The 19531-nt window shown below is 42.4% G+C and overlaps 1 protein-coding gene across 2 annotated transcripts in view; it reads left to right on the top strand.

Annotated features, from left to right (window-relative positions):
• Nucleotides 1-4570: 4570 nt before the first annotated feature.
• The window catches only part of Fam168a (family with sequence similarity 168 member A), a 138588-nt gene continuing 123627 nt past the window's right edge, over nt 4571-19531 (top strand). For both annotated transcript variants that reach the window (XM_057777775.1, XM_057777774.1), the window contains exon 1: nt 4571-4836. The gene's annotated coding sequence lies outside the window, so the exon portion shown is untranslated. The remainder of the gene's footprint in view (nt 4837-19531) is intronic.

The raw sequence follows: 19531 nt of genomic DNA, 5'->3' as shown, positions 1-19531 counted from the left end.
AACTATCTATCTATTCTTCAACTCCATCAAAGACTCCAGAAGGATATAATATTACCTAAGTAAATGAGAAGTCCAAACTCTAGAAATGACAGAGACATCTCGTTGCCTGTACAGTCACCCAAAGTTCTTCTGTACCGTTGGGGCATCCATCTTCAGCCTACAGGCCCATAATATCCAGCAGACTTTTCCATGAAGCAGGAAATTCCAAAGACAGTTCAGTCACTATCTGCTGTGTCCTGCAGAATGTCTCTTGAATTCTTTTATGGAGCAGGAGCCCTGAAGGATCATCTCACCTTTAGGCAAGTTCAGCAGTCCTCTCTCTGAGGGTTCTCTGTGTCCAGTTTGTGCAACAGTCCAGGCAAGAGCAGTTTCTTGCCCAAATGGCTATCAAACTCCATAAGGAGCCTCTTCGATGCCCATCTTCCTCTTGAAGTAGATTGGTGCCGCCAGATTGTCATGAAAACCTTAAGTTATTAAAACATTTAAAATGCCATATGCTGTAGTCTTTGAAAGATATGAAGAATGCCTATTTAACTGAAATATATCTCTACATATCTAGAAAATCTAACATGACTACAAGCTTGACTATTATTGATGATTATCCACTATATTTCCTAATTATATATTACATTCTTAAATGAACTACACAATCACAATACCTTAATCAATATCAGAAATACATATACATATAACAAAATTGACCTTAAAATCCATACCAATGCAAATTATTCATATCTATATCATATCCCCCTTTAAATGTAAAAGAACATTTATAAACAATATTTGGGAACATGGGCACAGCTTTTTCTCTCCAAACTGCTTCCTGCTGAATGGGGGTGCTGTTAATCAGATCTTTCATGGTGTAACCTGTGTTCCAGATTCATCTCAGTCAACAGTTGAGCAAAGTAATTTTTTGAGGGTGTTCACAGCAATCTTTCAGGAGGGCGTGGTCTATCATACCATATTGGGATAGAAGCAATCCACAGGGTCTCATCCTCTGTAAAAACAAAGCATCATATCCTTAGACCCAAATTCTGAAGTCCTAATACCCTTATGAAATCCATTCTGGTTCTGCTTGGCAGCCCATATTATGAAATGTCTCTCTGTACTTAGCTCCTTTACAGTAAAAAATTTTAAAGAAAACACAATGTACATAATCCAGACTCTCTGTGAATTTTCCACTTTTATGTGGCTTATTTTTCTTTATTTCTTTTAATCTATAACTATCTGTACTCTGTCTCTTTAAAGACTTTACCCTTTTTTTTAAACCATTAACTTTATTCTCTATATTCTTTTCCTTCTCTCTCTCAAGCCTACGTACATTCATCCAACACTGTGATCAATTTATAGTTCTTCTATGTCTGAAATCTGTTCTATTGTGAATCTGTAATTTCTTTACTATCCAGGAGCACTTTGTTTTGCACTTTTAAATCGCTAAGCACTGAAGAATCTAAGCTGTGACATTCCTAGGTCAAAAACAGGCACTGCCTGCTTGCCCTGCCCAGTCCAACATGGCGGAGCCACTCATGCCTCTGATCTTTGCCCATTGCACCAGTAGTGTGGTGGAGCTGCTTGTGCCTCTGAGCCATAGCATGCAATGACTTCCTTTTAGGCACACAGCATCTAGTTGCCATCAAGCAAGCCGTACCACTTTAATCCAAATGCTCCATTCAAAGACTCTGTCTCCCGCAGGAACCAGACAGAGATCGCAATGGCGGCACAGCCCAGAAAGCCAGCATCTTAAAACTGCAGCTTTTTTGTGGCTGCTGAGTCAGGGAAATTTCTTTGCGGCAAGCCACCCACAAACAGCCAAAGCTGTGTTAAACTCTCGCTCCCTTTTTTTTAAAGCCCTCTCAGGTTTTTAAGTGGATTTATCCCCACGTTGGGCGCCACTCTGTAGTGTGAGGAACGGTGGGCCACTTCCCGCCACCTGGCTAGCTTTACCTGAAATAATTACACGGAAATTGTATTCTTTTAAACACTGCTTGGCCCATTAGTCCTAGCCTCTTATTGGCTAATTATAACATCTTGATTAACCCATTTTGCTGGGAGCCAATTCGAGTGGCCGCCATTACAAGATGGCGCTTGGCCCCGGCCTCGCTTGGTGGACAGCTCCATATTAGGCAATGCAGTGGAACCATGCCTCTCACATGTGCTATGACGATGATGTGCTTAGGGCCAATCCCGTGGCCAGGAGCATCGGCAGGCGCGCATCGGCCAATCCAGGCATGACTCGTTCCCTTACCCCCTATATAAGCAGCTGCTGTTTGGCGCCCGGGGCCCCTCACTTCCACTCTCCCTTCAACCAAGAGGCTCCAATAAAGCGTGATTTGGGAAGAATCCTCGTCTGGTGGTCGTCCTTTCCTGCTGGTCAGGGAGTTCGCCGCACCATTTCTAATTATCTGTATAGCACCACGAGCTGGTAGCTTACCAGGGAGATTCTTAACCTGCGTCTGCCTCGGAGAGGAGAATCATGGCGACCGACTGACTCGGCTTCTTTCTCCCAGCATTCTGTCTGTCTTCTGCGCCTACCTAATTTTCTGTCCTATTAAAGGCCAAGTAGTTTCTTTATTAATTAACCAATGAAAGCAACAGATAGATACAAGACCCACCTCCATCATGACAGCTCCAAGGAAGGTTTCATTGTCGAGTCACAGGCATCTGGAAGAATCCAGAGCAGAGAGACAAAGTAAAGGGCTGGACATGACCAGAATGAACTTGGCCATGAGAGGAGGCAGAGATGGGGAGAGGAAGAGAGAGAGGGTCAAGAGAGCAGGTAACTAACCAAAATAGCAGGGTTGTAAGAAAATGAGAAACTGGCGGGAGAGAAGCCCAAGGGTAAAGGGTAGGGTGAGAAGAGTCAGGGTGCCAGCATAAAGTTTGTAACAGGTTCTTCTGATGTGTGGCAAGCATGGAGGCCAGAATGTATTTTAGCATGCTAATAGGCACCACAGATAGCCATCTGAATGGAGTTCATTTGGACCTGACACTTATCTTTCCTGAGATGAAACTAAGTCAAACCCTTCCATCCATGCTGTGGTGGAGTACACAGAGGCTGGTGGATCTATGTGAATTCAAAACCAGCATAGTCTACAGAGTGAGTTCCAGGAGAGCCAAGGCTACACAGAGAAATCCTAACATAAAACTACTCCTACCCACGCAAAAATAAAAATAAAAAGCAAATCCAGAAACAAACAAAACAAAAATCCCTTCCTTCCTTCCTTCTCCCTCCCTCCCTCCCTCCCTCCCTCCCTCCCTCCCTCCCTCCCTCCCTCCCTCCCTTCCTTCCTTCCATTGCTATTGTCTGGTGTTTTGTCTCAGCAACAAGTAACTAATACTGTGGAAAACCACCATTTTTAAGTACCGGATCTACGGAGTTTAAAGAGAGATGTGGCGTCTTAAAGTACTGTTCAGGAAACGGGGAGCCAAGGAAAGTTTCTAAGTGGGAGAGAGAGGTCATTGTATTTGGAGATAGTATTTTTTTTTTAAATAGACTTTCAGCTTAAAAAAAAAATGATGTGTACTCCCTTAAACAATTCAGGCAATATAAAATAGGAGTAACTTGAAAGCTAACAAACCTTTTTCAAAGATAACCTCTGATATCCTTTTGGAGAATCTCTTTCCGGAAACCGTTATGATTTTACATCCTCAAACTTCAAATAAATTGAACCTGTCTAATCATGCTGTTTTTGTAACCAATTTGCCCTTCTGAGAGCAAACTGTGAAGAGCCTTCAGTGTCTAAAGATATCTATCCGATTCTAAACGGCTGCTTCGCACTGCGTTGCATGTATACATCACCGTTTATTGAGTCAGCCCAGACTACATCTTTCCCACCTCCTATTCAACAACCTTCTCCATAACCTTGGTCATTCTTTTCTAACATTTTCGGTCATTTTTGCAAATTAAATATCTATAAGTAATGTAAATGTAAGCAAATGTCCTTTTTACATGGGAATTTAAGTTGCAGAATTGTCCTCTAATTTGCAGGGAAGCCAGTGAGGCGGCTGCTGCGTTAGCTCTGGAGAGACAGTGACAACGGGGATGGTGAGGAGAGTACAGAATATAGATGATGTAGGCCATCTAGGCCCAGGCTGGAAGTCCTTCCCCCTTTCCTCTCTTTCACTTCTTTTTCTTAACATGGAGGAAGGACTGAGAACTACACGTCCCAGCATTTCGCAAGGACTACAGTACCGGGTCTGAGAGGGGTTCGGAAGGAGGGGCAGGGCAGCGGTGTGAGGCATGCTGGGAGGTGTAGTCCCTCGGGCGGAAAGGAGTGCTTGTGTAGGTTGGAGACACAGAGAGTTTTGCTTCATGGAGATGAGGCTGCAGAAATATCCGACTTCCCTCTCAAGCGTTCTTTGAGTTTACAAAAGTCTCCCGTGGACCGTCGGCTTCATTCCATTGTCTGTGACCCAAGAGGGTGCGGCCCCAGGGCCGCCGCGCGGTTGGAAGATGCAGGCCGCGCAGGGCCGCGGCAGAGCATGCCGGGAGTTGTAGTCCAGCAGCTCTGAGGCCGTGGGACGTGTCGGGACGGCGTGCGGGCTCCTCCTCCCCCGCCCTTCTCAGCGGTCCCCCGCCCCCTCCTCCTCTCTCGCCTGCAGCCGAGCGTCCCCTTCCCCCACCGTCGGGTTTCTCCGCGGCTACTGCAGCGGATTCAGAGCCGAGTAGCTGAGGAGAGGGAGGAGGAGGCTCCCGTCCCTGCGCGCCATCCACCACCCTACTGGACACGGACGAGGGAACGAGAGCGTCGCCGGGGTAGCCTCCGGAGAAGACAAGGGCACCGCCGCCTCAGCTGCCGCCGCCGCCGCCGCGGCTTTCGCTTGTAGCGCTCGCCGGTGAGGAGACCCCCGGACCCCTGGCCCGCTCCTGTGGAGCTTGGGCTGGTGGCGCCGGCGAGAATGAGGGTGGGGGCCGTGGGGCTCCCACGCCGGCCTTGGGGGGAGGGGACTGAAGTGGCGATGGAACGGCGGGCTGGTGGGGGAGACTTGTCCGAGCGCGGGCTGGGGGTTGGGTGAGGGTGGGACCCCAGCAGGTCAAGGGAGGGTAGCGGGGGAGGGGGCGACTTTACATGGAGAAGGGGTTACCAGACCTGGGACGGGAGCATGGTGTGTGTGGGGTATCGAGGTGGAATTTGGGATTGTCTTTGGGGCGAGGTGGAAGGTGAGCTGGAGGGGAGGGGTGTCTCTTAATGGGGGAGGGGACTGAATGAAGGTGATGATTTGGGGTTGGCCTGAAGCAGTTGACAGCTCGGGGTCAGAGCTGGGGTGGGGGCTAAGGAGATCTTTTCAATGCGGAGTGGGATATAAATGTTGGCTAGGACCCCGCGGAGTGCTAATTTTGGAAGGTGGGATTTAGGGTAGACCTGGGGAAGGCTGATGGAGATGGTAGGAGCTGGGGATGAGGGGTTTGCCATGGGTTGAGACTTAAGCTTGAAGTGGGCTTCTGGGGATGGTAGAATTTGTGGACACTTAAGGAAATAGCTTGAGTTTGGAGAGAAGAGAAGCGGTAGAATTTGGGGTTTTCTGGGGGTCGGCTGCTGAAGGTTGGAATATGGGCTGGGAGGGGCGAGACTTCCAACTCCGGGAGACGGGTGGTAAACTGACAGGAGGGAGTAAATTGTACCTTGGGCCCCAAACAGGAAGGCAGGGATTGAAATTGGGGATGAGCGCACAGTGGAAAAGGATTTAGGGTGAGTTTAGAGTCACTGGAGGAAGCAAGGTGGCTCCCCTGGGCATGAGTTGGAGGCAGAGGGTATGTAAGACTACCTACTCAGGTGGACTCCCTGAAAGAAGACTGGAAGCGCAGGGGATGGTGTCTTAAAGAGAATGTCACTGCCAGTTCTGCAGGATTTCCAGACTGATAGCTGGTTACCTGCCGTGTGGTGGCAGAGGGAGAACCAGTGTTGTGGGAACCGTGGGGACAGGGAGGATGCAGAGGGCTGGTGAGCAGGAAAGGATGTCCTCTAAGACAACCGGAGGTGTAGGAGGTAGAACACTTAACGTGGTAAAGAGCGCGGTTGCTTTGGTGAGAGACAATAATACTAAGGTCATTAGAAGGTCTTCCAAAAGGGACAGAGAAGGCGCGTTAAAGAGTCTCCTGGGGGATCTTATGCTGTCAGTTTGACCTTTTTGTTTGGTCTATGTTGGTATTGTCTGGAAATAACAGCCCAAGGGTAAAGTTTTGAGAGAACCTTCGTTTAAGGTAGAATTAATGGAGGGGGATTGTCTTGCCATTCCTATGTCATAAAGAGAAACTTGGGGGTTGGGGGAACCCACTCTCAGAGTAAAGGTGGAGAAGGTGAAACTGTGCCTGCCCTCTCCTCTACTCCCCTCCCCAGGTACACTGAGAGCTGGTTCTGGGATTTGTCATTTAGATGGACTTTGATGAACTTGAGGCTGTTGAGGGTGCATTCTTGCTTGAGAACTGATTAATGATATTGAAAAATAGGAAAACTGAATTTATTTTCTAGGCAGACAAGGTGCACGTATGTAGAAAGAAGTTAGCAAGCCCCTCTTCCCCCCAATAAAATTGATTGCTTGATGACTCCATTTATTGGTGTCCTTGTTTGCAAGGCAATTAGGCCCATCATTGTATTGCAGACTAATAATCCTGAGATGAGTCTTGGCATTACCACTTTATGTAAACACAGAGAAGACAGGAAATAGAGAAATGTAATAAATATTCATTTGGTACTGATGGGGTTGTTCATTTGATTCTCTTTTGACGTTACTTGATAAGATTTAAAATAATTGGATTGTTTCTGTAGATTGAATTTTCTTCTAAAGGAATTCAGCTAATCAGAATTCTATCAGGTGTGGATAAATGAAGTATATACAGCCATATTTTATTTTTAAGGGGATGATGTTGATGTAGGCATGTTGCAGTAACTACAAAAACAATAACTCCATCTATTTAATCAGAAATTTGATTTAAAGCTTGAGACAAGTTTATTCTTGTGGTAGAATGCTGATGATAGGAGGTGGGCGAGTATAGAGAGAGGGGACATCTTTAGGGAAACAGCTTTCTGGATTTATGTGCATTAGCTATGATATGTTAAACTTGAAGTGGTTGTTGATTAGAGAAAAAATGAGGAGAAATGAAAAGAAGATAAAATTGATACCAATACGAATTTTTTTGTTGTTAAAAAATTTTTCGCTACAAAACAAACCGTTTTCCTTGGGTTTCATAATTGAACACATAAAATGCCCATATAGAGTCAAAATTTGCCTCCCTCATGGGTGGAGTGATGGAAGGGTAGACATCCTTGGAATTGTGGGGTTTTTTGTTGTTTATTCTTGTTTTTGTTTTTTGGATGCTTTCTGTATCCTAATAACAACAACAACAAAACAAAAACAAAAAACCAAGCTTAAGCAGTAAGAATGTGATCTAACCAGTGAGGGCATTTCTCCTCACAATTTTATTCTGGGGTCCAGACGTTGCTTTTGTGAATTTGCTGACGGACTGGCTATTCATGTTAAAGCCCTAGTTTTTGAAAGCTCAAAATGAAAAGTAGTCACCTGGGAGAATTGTGTTGGTGGATATATTTTTCCTATAGTCATGGTTACTCTGCAGTAGTGAGGCAGACAACGGGGAAAGTAGAGAACAGGTGGAGGGATTGGTAGACAAGAGTCTGGGGAAGATGACGAGCCCATGAATTTAGGAGTCAAGGGTTTTCACTTCAAATCCCAGTTTTGATTTCAGTCTTTGAAAGGGGACTGATTTCAGTAAAATCATAAAACCCTTTTTATACTTAGTGGTAATTATTGCACAATACTGTGAACACATTGAAAATCTTGAATTGTGTGTTTAACTGTGGTAAAATGGCAAAACAAAAGATTCATACTTCACAAAGGCTGTCAAAGGAGACAGACGAGTCATGTCTTAAATACCTTGTGTATATAGAAAATGTATGTCCTGCTCAGTGCGAGGGGAGATGGAGATGAGCTAAGAGCTTTCGGTGTCGTGGGAAGGACAGACTGTTTTCACTTTAGATGGATGTGGTGGCTGACGCGTGGATTCTGAAGCTCACTGCTGTGGATGTGACCTTGGGCACAACGAGATTATCTGTAAAGTGAGGAAATAAAATTAACCTCATTAAGTTTGTTTTGTGGGTTAAATAGAATAAGTTAAAGCATTTAACACAATGTGCTATGTAGTGCGTGTTAAAACAATATTAGTTTTCATTATCTTGGAGAGATGGGCAGAAGCTAGAACAGTGAATGGTTCACCTGCCGCTGACTTACTTCTTAGTGTTATGACATTCTTTGTTTATGAAGAAGTTATTATTAGTTATAAATGAGTTATATTATTTTGAAATCATAATTTATCTACAGGTTGTGTGTTTATAGTTTAGTTACTTTAAGCAGTTCATAAAATATAAAAAAAAGCGGTTAGTTTCATGATCTAGCAAACAGCAGCTACGCTGTTAAAAGTAATAAAATGCTTTGTTTAAGGGCAATAAGTGAAAGAGAATGAGTTATTTTCTAGAATTCTGATTCACCAACCTGGCCATATGTTTTTAAATTATGAACTGGCTCATATGTAATACATAAAGGTGTATTTAACACAAATCCACATTTAGAATATTAAGTTGAGCCAGGCATGGTGACACACACCTTTAATCCCAGCACTTGGAAGGCAGAGGCAGGCAGATCTCAGTGAGTTCGAGGAGAGCCTGGTCTACAAAGAGAGTTCCAGGATAGTCAAGACTGTTACACAGAGAAACCCTGTCTTGAAAAACCAAAAGAAAGAAAAAGGACCACGGGATTTCTTCCTGGTGAAATTTTGGGACCCAATGCCACATTAAGTGTTATTGATAGCTAAAAATGAAAGAATTAAGGAGTTTTTTGAAGTGGGAGATATATGTTGTTTGTTTGCCATTATTCAGACAAATATAGCTACTTCTCTTTGTTTCTAGTACAGAAAGTAATAGAGTGAGGACTATTTGTACACATTGAAGAGGGTATTAATACTCATTGTTGGGTTGATACATGAATTAAATAAGGACAAGGTACATAGACATATAGTTTCCATTTAATATAGTAGCTATTATTGTTACTGATTTTATTTTAAGATTTATTCATTTATAATGTACAGTCTTCTGTCTGCATGTATACTTGCAGGCCAGAAGGGGGCACCAGATTTCATTATGAATGGTTATGAGCCACTATGTGGTTGCTGGGAATTGAACTCAGGACCTTTGGAAGAACAAGTCAAGTGCTCTTAACGGCTGAGCCATCTCTCCAGACCCTTACTGATGTTTTTATTTTACTTTTGAATTGTTTCTTGAGACTGCCCTTTTGTTACTTAGTATTTTCTATCTCTTAACTGTTGAGATTGTATACATGTATCTCCATATCCAGCTCAAAAAGTTAATTTGTTGTTGTTGTTATTGCTGAACCCAGGGTGTCTCATATATGCAGGGCAAGCACTCTGATGAGCTTTATATCCAGACCAAACTTTTATGTTGATTTTTTTTTTAATTTTAAAACTTATTTATTAATTATGTATACAGGGTTCTTCCTGCATGTATCCCTTCAGGCCAGAAGAGGTAACCAGATCTCATTACAGATGATTGTGAGCCACCATGTGGTTGCTGGGAATTGAACTCAGAACCTCTGGAAGAGCACGCAGTGCTCTTAACCTCTGAGCCATCTCTCCAGCCCTACTGTTGATCTTTTTAAAAATTTTGTCTTATTATGCTGAGAAGTGGTGGTGCATACCTTTAATCCCAGCATTCAGGAGACAGAGACAGACAGATCTCTGTGAGTTCAAGGCCATCTTGGTCTATAAAGCAAGCGCCAGAGAAACCCTGTCTTGAACTCCTGTTCCTCCCCCCCCCCGAAAATTTATTGTTTGATCTTTTAGGTTTTCTGTTTAGCAGGGGGACGTCAGCATCATCATTATCATCATCATCATCATCATCATTATTTGGTTTTTCAAGAAAGGGTTTCTCTGTATAACAGCTTATGACATTTCTCCTTTTGCTCATCATTTTGGATTAAATGATATTCCTTAAGAAATCTTTGATAATAGTTAAGGTTGTCATAACAACAAAGTGCCCTACTTTGTACCCAGGGAACATCTAGTGCATGTCCTGACTTTAAGAAATTTAATTCTTTTTTTGTTTTGTTTCGTTTTGCTTTTTGAGACAGGGTTTCTTTGTAGCTTTGGAGCCTGTCCTGGAACTCGCTTTGTAGACCAGGCTGGTCTCGAACTCACAGAGATCCGCCTGCCTCTGCCTCCCAAGTGCTGGGATTAAAGATGTGCACCACCACCACTAGGCTAATTCTCAGAATTCTTGAGGGTAGGAAGTCTAAGATCATGTTGCCAGCAGATTTGGCATCTGGAAAGGACTCTTTTCTTTGTTTTTAAGATGATTCTTTGTTGTTGTGTCCTCTGGAAGGGACCAAAGCTGTGTCTTCCTTGGGTTGAAGAGCCGAAAGATTTAGGTGTAGGAGGTTCCTTTTATGCGAGTGGAGCCTCATGGCTTCATCACCCTCCCAGAACCCCTGCCTCTTAACAGACATAAAACAGGGGTTAGTCATCAGGAATTTTGAAGGACACAAATACTTAAACTATAACAGTGAGTGCGTATTTATATAAAATCATAAATTGAAAAGAGGTTGTGCTTGATATCAGGCACACAACTGTAATTCCAGGATTTGGGAAGTAGAGGCAGAAAGATGAGTTCAAGTTTGTCCTTGGTTTCATAGCAAGTTGGAGCCTGTTTAAAAAGTAAAAAAGCACATTTTTTTTTCTAATCTTTTAGATATTTGCCTGGATTCTTGTGTGCTTCTGAATTCACTCAGTTGCCTTGGCTTACTCTTTGTGGAGTATATAAAGAAAATTCAGCCCCCCATAGTTATGTGCATTAGGAAAGGAAGGAGTGCTGTAACCCCAGTACTTGAAAGGTTTAGTTTGAACTACACAGAAGACCCTGTATCGAAAACAGGCAAGCAAGTGAGCAAACAGCCCCAGAAATACTTTTTAATATATTTATTAAGTAGTTGTAAATATTTTGATACTGTACAGAAACTGTAGTTTCTCTCTTTTTCTTTCCTTCTTTTCCTTCCTTCCTTTTTTAATTTTTTATGTTTTGGTTTTTCAAGACAGGGTTTCTCTGTGTAGTAGACCAGTCTGACCTCAAATTACAGAGATCCACTTGTCTCTGCCTCCTGAGTACTGGGACTGAAGGTGTGCGCCACCTCCACCTGGCTTGTGTTAGTATTTATGAGGGTTTTCTTAGCTGATAGATGACTGCTTCTGGCTGTGTCGCCACATATGATGAGGTAGTGTGATTGCTTTCCTGAGAACATAGTAAAGTTTTCTTGTATCTTTTTCTTCTTTCTTTCTTTTCTTTCTTTTTTTTTTTTAAGACAGTACTTGATTTTGTTCCAGCTTGCCTGGCTTAGAACTCACAGAGATCCATCTGCCTCTGTTTCTTGATTGCTAGGATTAAGGCATGAACCATCATTATCTATCCAGTCTGTCCTTTTTCTTGTGTGTGTGTGTGTGTGTGTGTGTGTGTGTGTGTGTGTGTGTGTGTGTACTGAACTCATTGTGAAGGTCAGAGTAGAATTTTGGTGAGGTGTTTTTCTCCAGAGTCAAACTCAGGTTGTCAGGCTTGGCAGCAAGCACCTTTACCTCCTAATCCATCTTGTACGTCTCTTTTTTATTTGCACATTTATTTATTTTTTATTGATTGATTGATTGAAGCAGGGATTCATGAGATCTAGTTTGTCTTCAAACTTGCTGCTCCTCCTGCCTCTGCCTCTCGGGTCCTGGGATTATAGGCGTGACCTTTCCTCTGCTGTCTCTTCTTAACAAGAGTGCTGATTTCATCATTAGTGTAGACTAAATGTCATCCGAATCTCATTATAAATAATCTAAACGGGGGCTGGAGAGATGGCTCAGTGGTTAAGAGAACCTTCCAGAGGACCCGGGTTCCATTCCCAGTACCCACATGGCAGCTCACAACTGTCTAAAAAATCCAATTCCAGGGGATCTGACACCTTCACACCAATGCACATAAAAAATAAATGTTAAATAAATAAATAAAAAATAATCAACCTAATGCCCCCAACGGCTCCAATTTCCAATCTAACTGCCATCTTATTGGGCTTCAGCATCTATTAAAGAGGGAGTTATACAACTCAGTCTGTGACTCTGAGTGATCGTCTAAAAAGGTCAGTGTTTTCTCCTATATAATGTAAAAAAATCGCATTAGTAATAATACTACTGATTCCCTCAGACAAATCTTTTTTTTTATTTTTTATTGAAAAAAAAATTTTCCGCCTCCTCCCAGCCTCCCATTTCCCTTCCCCTCCTCCCCCTCCTCCCCCTCCCCCCACTCCTTTCCCCCTCCCTCTCCAGTATGAAGAGCAGTCCGGGTTCCCTGCCCTGTGGGAAGTCCAAGGTCCTCCCCCCTCCATCCAGGTCTAGGAAGGTGAGCATCCAAACTGGCTAGGCTCCCACAAAACCAGAACATGAAGTAGGATCAAAACCCAGTGCCTTTGTCCTTGGCTTCTCATCAGCCCTCATTGTCCGCCATGTTCAGAGAGTCCGGTTTTATCCCATGCTTTTTCAGTTCCAGTCCAACTGGCCTTGGTGAGCTCCCAATAGATCAGTCCCTCTGTCTCAGTGGGTGGGTGCACCCCTCGCAGTCCTGACTTCCTTGTTCATGTTCTCCCTCCTTCTGCTCCTCATTTGGACCTTGGGAGCTCAGTCCGGTGCTCCAATGTGGGTCTCTGTCTCTATCTCCATCCATCACCAGATGAAGGTTCTATGGTGATATGCAAGATATTCATCAGTATGGCTTTGGAATAGGGCCATTTCAGGTTCCCTATCCTCATCTGCCCAAGGAACTAACTGGGGACATCCCCCTGGGCACCTGGGAACCCCTCTAGGTTCAAGTCTCTTGCCAACCCTAAGATGGCTCCCTTAATTAGGATATATGCTTCCCTGCTCCCATATCCATCCTTCCTTTATCCCTACCATCCCAATTCCCCAAGTTCCCCCCATCCCCCCTTCTCACTTTTCTCTCCCCATCTCCCTTTACCCCATCCCACCCCACCCCCAAGATCCCAAGTTTTTGCCCGGCAATCTTGTCTACTTCCCATATCCAGGAGGATAGCTGTATGTTTTTCTTTGGGTTCACCTTCTTATTTAGCTTCTTTAGGATCACAAATTATAGGCTCAATGTCCTTTATTTATGGCTAGAAACCAATTATGAGTGAGTACATCCCATGTTCATCTTTTTGGGTTCCTCAGACAAATCTTTTTTCCATTCTTTCTTTTCTTTTTTTTTTTTTTTCTTCTTTTTGTTTGTTTGGTTTTGGTTTTGCAAGACAGGATTTCTCCGTAGTCCTGAAGACCAGGCTGGCCTCAAATTCACAGAGACCTGCCTGCCTCTGTTTCCCCAAGTCCTAGGAGTAAAAGCGTGTGCTGCCGTCACCAGCAACACATCTTGTCTTATTTTCTTTAGAAAGTTACAAATTTATTATGGACAACAAATACTAACTGCTGTTTTCTTGAGTAACAGTCTTACATTGTTCATTTTTGGAAAAGTGTCTGCAAAACATCTAAGTCTGAATGATTATGGTTTGCCTGCTGTGGTGTTATTTTGTTTTTGCTCTAATAAAGCTTGCCTGACGATGAGAGGGTGGAGCTAGCCTCTAGTTAACCATAGAGGTCCGGAGGTCTGTACAGACAGACGGGAAATAATATGGCTGGGCAGAATATAAGGTGGGAGGAGATAGGAGCTCAGCCCTTTTTTGGCTGAGGAGTTTGGCTGTGGCTTGCTCCTTTGTCTCTCTGATATTTCAGCATTTGCACTGATGCCTGGCTCTGGGTTTTTATTATTAAGACCAATTAGACTTTGTGCTACATCCTGCCAGTTGTTTGTTCAATTGAAAATGGAGTTTTACGAAAAAAAAGTAGTTCAACTTACAACCTCGTTGCAAGGATGTTTTAGAGCTTTTGAGTCAGTTCTCGTACTTTGTTGCATAGCAGAAACATTTTATATTTGTGTCTTATCACACCGAATGAAAAAAGATATGTAGTTAAGGATTGACATTTGAGATTTAGCAAATTAATTTTTGTGGCTTCATCAGAAACAAAATAATTGAAACAGAGCAGTGAAACTAATAGTCGTGTTGTTTCGTCTTGTGTGTGTTTTCCCAGCTGTTCTCGTTTCCTCAGTCTAGGCTGACTTGCTTTTATTTAGTGTATTTCCAGGCTTATTTCTTTCTTCTTTTTTTGGAGGGGAGATGGGTTTCAAGACAGGGTTTCTCTGTGTAACAGTCCTAGCTGTCCTAGAACTCTTTTTGTAGACCAAGCTGGCCTCAAACTCACTGAGATCCACCTGCCTCTGCCCCTCAAGTGCTAGGATTAAAGGTGTGCGCCACCACCGCCCCGCCCAGGCTTCTTTCTTATGCAGTATATTAAGATTCTAGAGAGTAGCAGTTCTTTACCTTTGGGGGTTGTGTATTAGATATTCTATATTTCAGAATGATTCATAATAGTAGAAAAATTACAGTTATGCAGTAACAACACAAATAATTTTATGGTTGGGGTCACCACTACATGAGAAACTGTATTCAAGGGTTGCAGCGTTAGGAAGGCGGAGGAACAGAACAGTTGAATACATTGGGTTACATGGTCTGCTCTGGGCAGTGCAGCAGTGACTGTTCTCACACTGAAGAGGCTGAGAACCAGCAGCTTCTCAATAAAGATCCCATCTAGAGAAGGCCTGTAGAATTCCTGTGCAGCCATTAGTCTTCAGTTCATTAGACATCAGAAGTGGGGTTCTGAGTTCTGTCTGCATATAAGTGATACAGCTTTTGTTCCTACCACCACTGAACATTTTACATCCCTGAATTTCATAATAGCTCTAGGAACTAGGGGTGAATAAGGTACAGATTTACCTTATTCTTAACTATTAATCTTAATAGTTAAGTTATACCTTAATAGTTAACCTATACTATTAATCTTAACCAGTTAAAAATTTAATTTATTGAGGGCTGGAGAGATGGCTCAACAGTTAAGAGCACTGAGTGCTCTTCCAGAGGACCCGGGTCCAATTCCCAGCACCCACATGGCAGCTCACAACTGTCTGTAACTAAATAAAAATTTAAAAAATTAATTTATTGAATAGCAACTTTTTCTTTTGTTACAATAGATTTCTTTAGAGAAACTTTGTTTAAATAATTGAGGTTACTAGGAATGGTGCTTCATGTCTATAATCCCAGTACTTCGAAAGCTGAGACAAGAAGATTGACGATGAGTTTGAGCTAGTCAGGGCAGCAGAGTGATGCCCTATCGCATGTGCATTGTGGTGTCTCGGGATAGAGCACTAGGACCTGTGTGTGCTTCTCAGATGGGGCGGGTCAGGGGGATGAAATGGTCGTTTATTTGATACTGACACTGATAGTATTTTTATGTCATTTAAGTTCATTCATCAGAATAATTTTGCAAATGAGTTTAAATTCCTTTTGTTGGATTTTCTTGATGTGTGATATTCAAAATGATTTAATCTTTTTATAACTTTTTCTGTTTATTAGATGAGGATATAGTGATCTGTAGCTATTGTGAAGATTAAATGAAATGAAGTAGTGCTTCGTACAGGACATGATTTTCTGTAAATCATAGTTCCATTAACTGTTAGTGTTTCCTTCAACTCACATACCGAAGCTCTAATCCCCAATGTGATGGAATTTGGTACATGATTAGATCTTGATTGTAGAATACTCATGATGGGGTTAGTGTCTTTATAAGATGACATACTCGGAGCATGCCGCTCTCTCTGTTCTCTACTGTGTGCGGATGCAAAGGGATGAGTGCCATCTGGAAGACAGGAAGCAAGTCCTCACCAGACATCGCATCTCCTGGCACCTTGTTTTTGGACTTTCCAGCTTCCAAACTTGTAAGAAATAAATGTTAATAGTACCAGTTACATACGCAGCCAGAACTAAAACTGATAGCCTGTTTATTATCACTCTCACTTTGATTTTTTTTTTTTAAAGGTTAAAGCTTTATAGACTAAGCTGGCCTCAAACCCATAGAGATCTGCTGTTCCTGTCTTTTGAGAGTTAGGATTATAGACATTCATCTTGCTCACTTTGACTTTGAGGAACTGGATACTTTTAGAAACCTTACTAACCCTTCTAGTAGGAATTAAGTGTAGAATTCATTTTCAAGTTATGTGATATAAAAAAAACCTTCACTTTATTCTTTTACCAAGTCACATTTTATAATTAAAATTACGTTTATATGAAATTGTATTCCAAAATGCTATTGTTTCCAAAAATATTTGTTGTCCATAAGCATTTAAAACTTTCAGCCCATCAGTGGTGGCGCACACCTTTAATTCCAGCACTCGGGAGGCAGAGGCAGGCAGATCTCTGAGTTCAAGCCTGGTCTACAAGAGCTAGTTCCGGGACAGCCTCCAAAGCTACAGAGAAACCCTCTCTTGAATTAAAAAACAAACAAACAAACAAAAAAACCCTTTCAGTGATGTCTTTTTTTTAAAATATTTATTTATTTATTTATTTATTTATTATGTATACAATATTCTGTCTGTGTGTATGCCTGCATGCCAGAAGAGGGCACCAGACCTCATTACAGATGGTTGTGAGCTGCCATGTGGTTGCTGGGAATTGAACTCAGAACCTTTGGAAGAGCAGGCAATGCTCTTAACCTCTGAGCCATCTCTCCAGCGCCCAGTGATGTCTTATTAATATAAGCTAGAAACTAAAATGGTCAAGGAAATAGTTCTTTTGTTTGGCATATGTGTGATCAGAGAAATTTAAATGTTGATACTATGATGGTCAGTGGTTAGTAAAAAAACAAATGTGGTGTGATTGTGTGTGTGTGTAGATGGAGCAGCGGGCCACTTCCCGCCCGAGAGGGCTCCCGGCCACCGGCTAGCTTTACCCAAAATAACTACACGGAAACTGTATTCTTTTAAACATTGCTTGGCCCATTAGCTCTAGTCTCTTATTGGCTAATTCTCACATCTTGATTAACCCATTTCTAATAATCTGTGTAGCACCATGAGGTGGTGTTTTACCAGGAAGGATCTTAACCTGCGTCCATCTTGGGGAGGAGAGCTATAGCGTCTGCCTCACTTCCCTTCTTCCCAGCATTCTGTTCTGTTTACTCCGCCTACCTAACTTTCTGTCCTATCAAAGGGCTAAGGCAGGTTCTTTATTAACCAGTGAAAGTAACACATAGACAGATGACCCTCCTCCATCATGTGTGTACTCATGGTGTGTGTGAGAGTCCATTTTCCTTTAAACAGCTTCACTGAGGTAAAACTGGTATACAAGAAATGACAAAGGGCTGGAGAGATGGCTCAGAGGTTAAGAGCACTGACTGCTCTTCCGGAAGTCCTGAGTTCAATTCCCAGCAACCACATGGTGGCTCACAACCATCTGTAATGAGATCTGGTGCCCTCTTCTGGCCTGCAGGCATACATGGAGGCTGAACACTGTATACATAATAAATAAATAAATAAATAAATAAATAAATAAATAAATAAATCTTTTTTTTTTAAAAAAAAGAAATGATAAAAATTTTATGTAGTTTGCCAAGTTTTGCTACTTGGTCATAGCTATTAAACCATCACTACAATTCTGATGGTGAACATTCTTGTCTCGTCTATAAGTTTTCTGATGGCTCTTTAAAGTCATTCTGCTTTGTTCTGCCCCCAACTCAAGCAGCTGCTGATGTGTTTTCTTCCTTCCTTCCTTCCTTCCTTCCTTCCTTCCTTCCTTCCTTCCTTCCTTCCTTCCTTCCTTTCCGTTCCTTTTCTTTTCTTTTCATTAATTTTACATCCTGGCCGAAGTTTCTCTTCCTTCACCCTCCCTTCTGTTCCCACCCCACAATGCACTCCTCTGTTTCTGTGGAAAAGGGCAGGTCTCCTCTGGGTAGCAACAAGATATGGCATATGCTGATGTGTTTTCGTTTTCTAATACCACAGATTTAACAGTGGTTTTGAGGTCATATCAGCGAGCATTCAGCCTTAGTTTACTTGTAAAATGAGGGTGCTACCACCTGCTTAAAAGACCATGAGAAATATTGGGGAGCGTGTACACTGAGAACTAGCATGGTGCTCAACATCTAGGAGACTCTCCAGCCCCAGGATCCAGTATTTTTCATTTGGTGGGCTGAGGATTTTAGCACTCTGTCTCAAGCTCATTCTGTCCTTTGAACCAACTTCTAGTGCTCTTGAAACAGGAAAGTTTAGATTTAGATAGCTTGAGACCCTGTGGGATATTCTGGTGCCCCCTCCATGCCCAGTGTTCTGCATGCTGTTAGTTCAGAACAGATGTTCTTCATAAATAAGCAAGGAACTCCAATCAGATATTTAAGTCTTTGTGCTTAGATGTGAATTTGGCATCATGGTGAAGTCGCATAGGCAGTGAGCTTGTGGTCCAGGAGTTCTGTTTGGTTTCCATTCTGCCCTGAGTGAAGGATAGAGTCTATGACCGTCACTCGCTCTAGAAATTTGTTTTAGAAAGTAAACTTTACGTACTACGTCTCTCATGGCTGCTTTATAGTGCTAGGACTTCATGAAAGATTCAGGTAGAATTTAGGTTTGGTAGCTCAGAATTATGTTTTAAAAAGTACTTTATTAGGTACCACTAAGAGATAGGATAAAGAAAGCAAAAACTCAGAAGAATGTTTATAATTTTAAAATCAGAGAACCTTTAACTCAGATCTTAGTTTTAGAAGCTCTGTGACTTTGGGCAAATGACTTTATTTCTCTTGAGTTTTAAATTCTTAACCTGCCAGTAAGATGTATACGTTCTATCTCAGGGTTGTGAGAACTAGGGATGCTGTGTGCAGTGGTTGGCATTTTCAAAGTTGGTATATTTGTGTATTCAGTGAATTACATTTGCCTTGCCTTTCCCATGATGTAAAAAGCACAGAATAATTGTTCTGTAGTATATCTCAGGTCCTTTATTTAAGTCTGAAGATACAGTTTGAGGTATGTGATGTTAACACGATAAAAGGGTTTGTCTTTATTACTAATGGGAAGGCCTCTGCCATGCTTTTGTGTTTTCTCATTAGTTCTCACTGCTCTAGCTTGAGGTACTTTGTATTGTCGGGAGCCAAGGAAACCAGGGCCATTTTCTTGTCTCTTCTGTGTTTATTTGGGCTGGAGGATTGTAAAGGTTTCCTAGTGAAGAGAATGATTTACTCAATCGGATTCTTCTTTCTGGGCAAGCCCAGGAACTGCTTGTTGAGAGAGAAAACAAAGCAGGGGAAAACTGGTGAGTTTTGCATATCAAGTCTTGGATTTTTGAGTTTGGTGGCAGATGAGGAGCAATTGATTCTTCATTTCCCCTTTCCCTCTAGAGTGTGTACACCCCAGCACAAAGCAGCTTTAAGATGGGGGTCTGCACTGTAATTTCCTAGAAATGACCGCTGTGGTAACAGCGCATCGGCTTGCACCTCTTTGTGGCAGTGAAACAATAGGGCAGCAAAGCCATTTGTCCGATAGCTGCAGCCTCAATGGGTGTT

This window comes from Chionomys nivalis, chromosome 8 (genome assembly GCF_950005125.1).
Source record: "Chionomys nivalis chromosome 8, mChiNiv1.1, whole genome shotgun sequence".
Lineage (NCBI taxonomy): Eukaryota > Metazoa > Chordata > Mammalia > Rodentia > Cricetidae > Chionomys > Chionomys nivalis.
The sequence above is the reverse complement of the archived record's forward strand: the minus strand, read 5'-3'. Positions and strand labels throughout refer to the sequence as shown.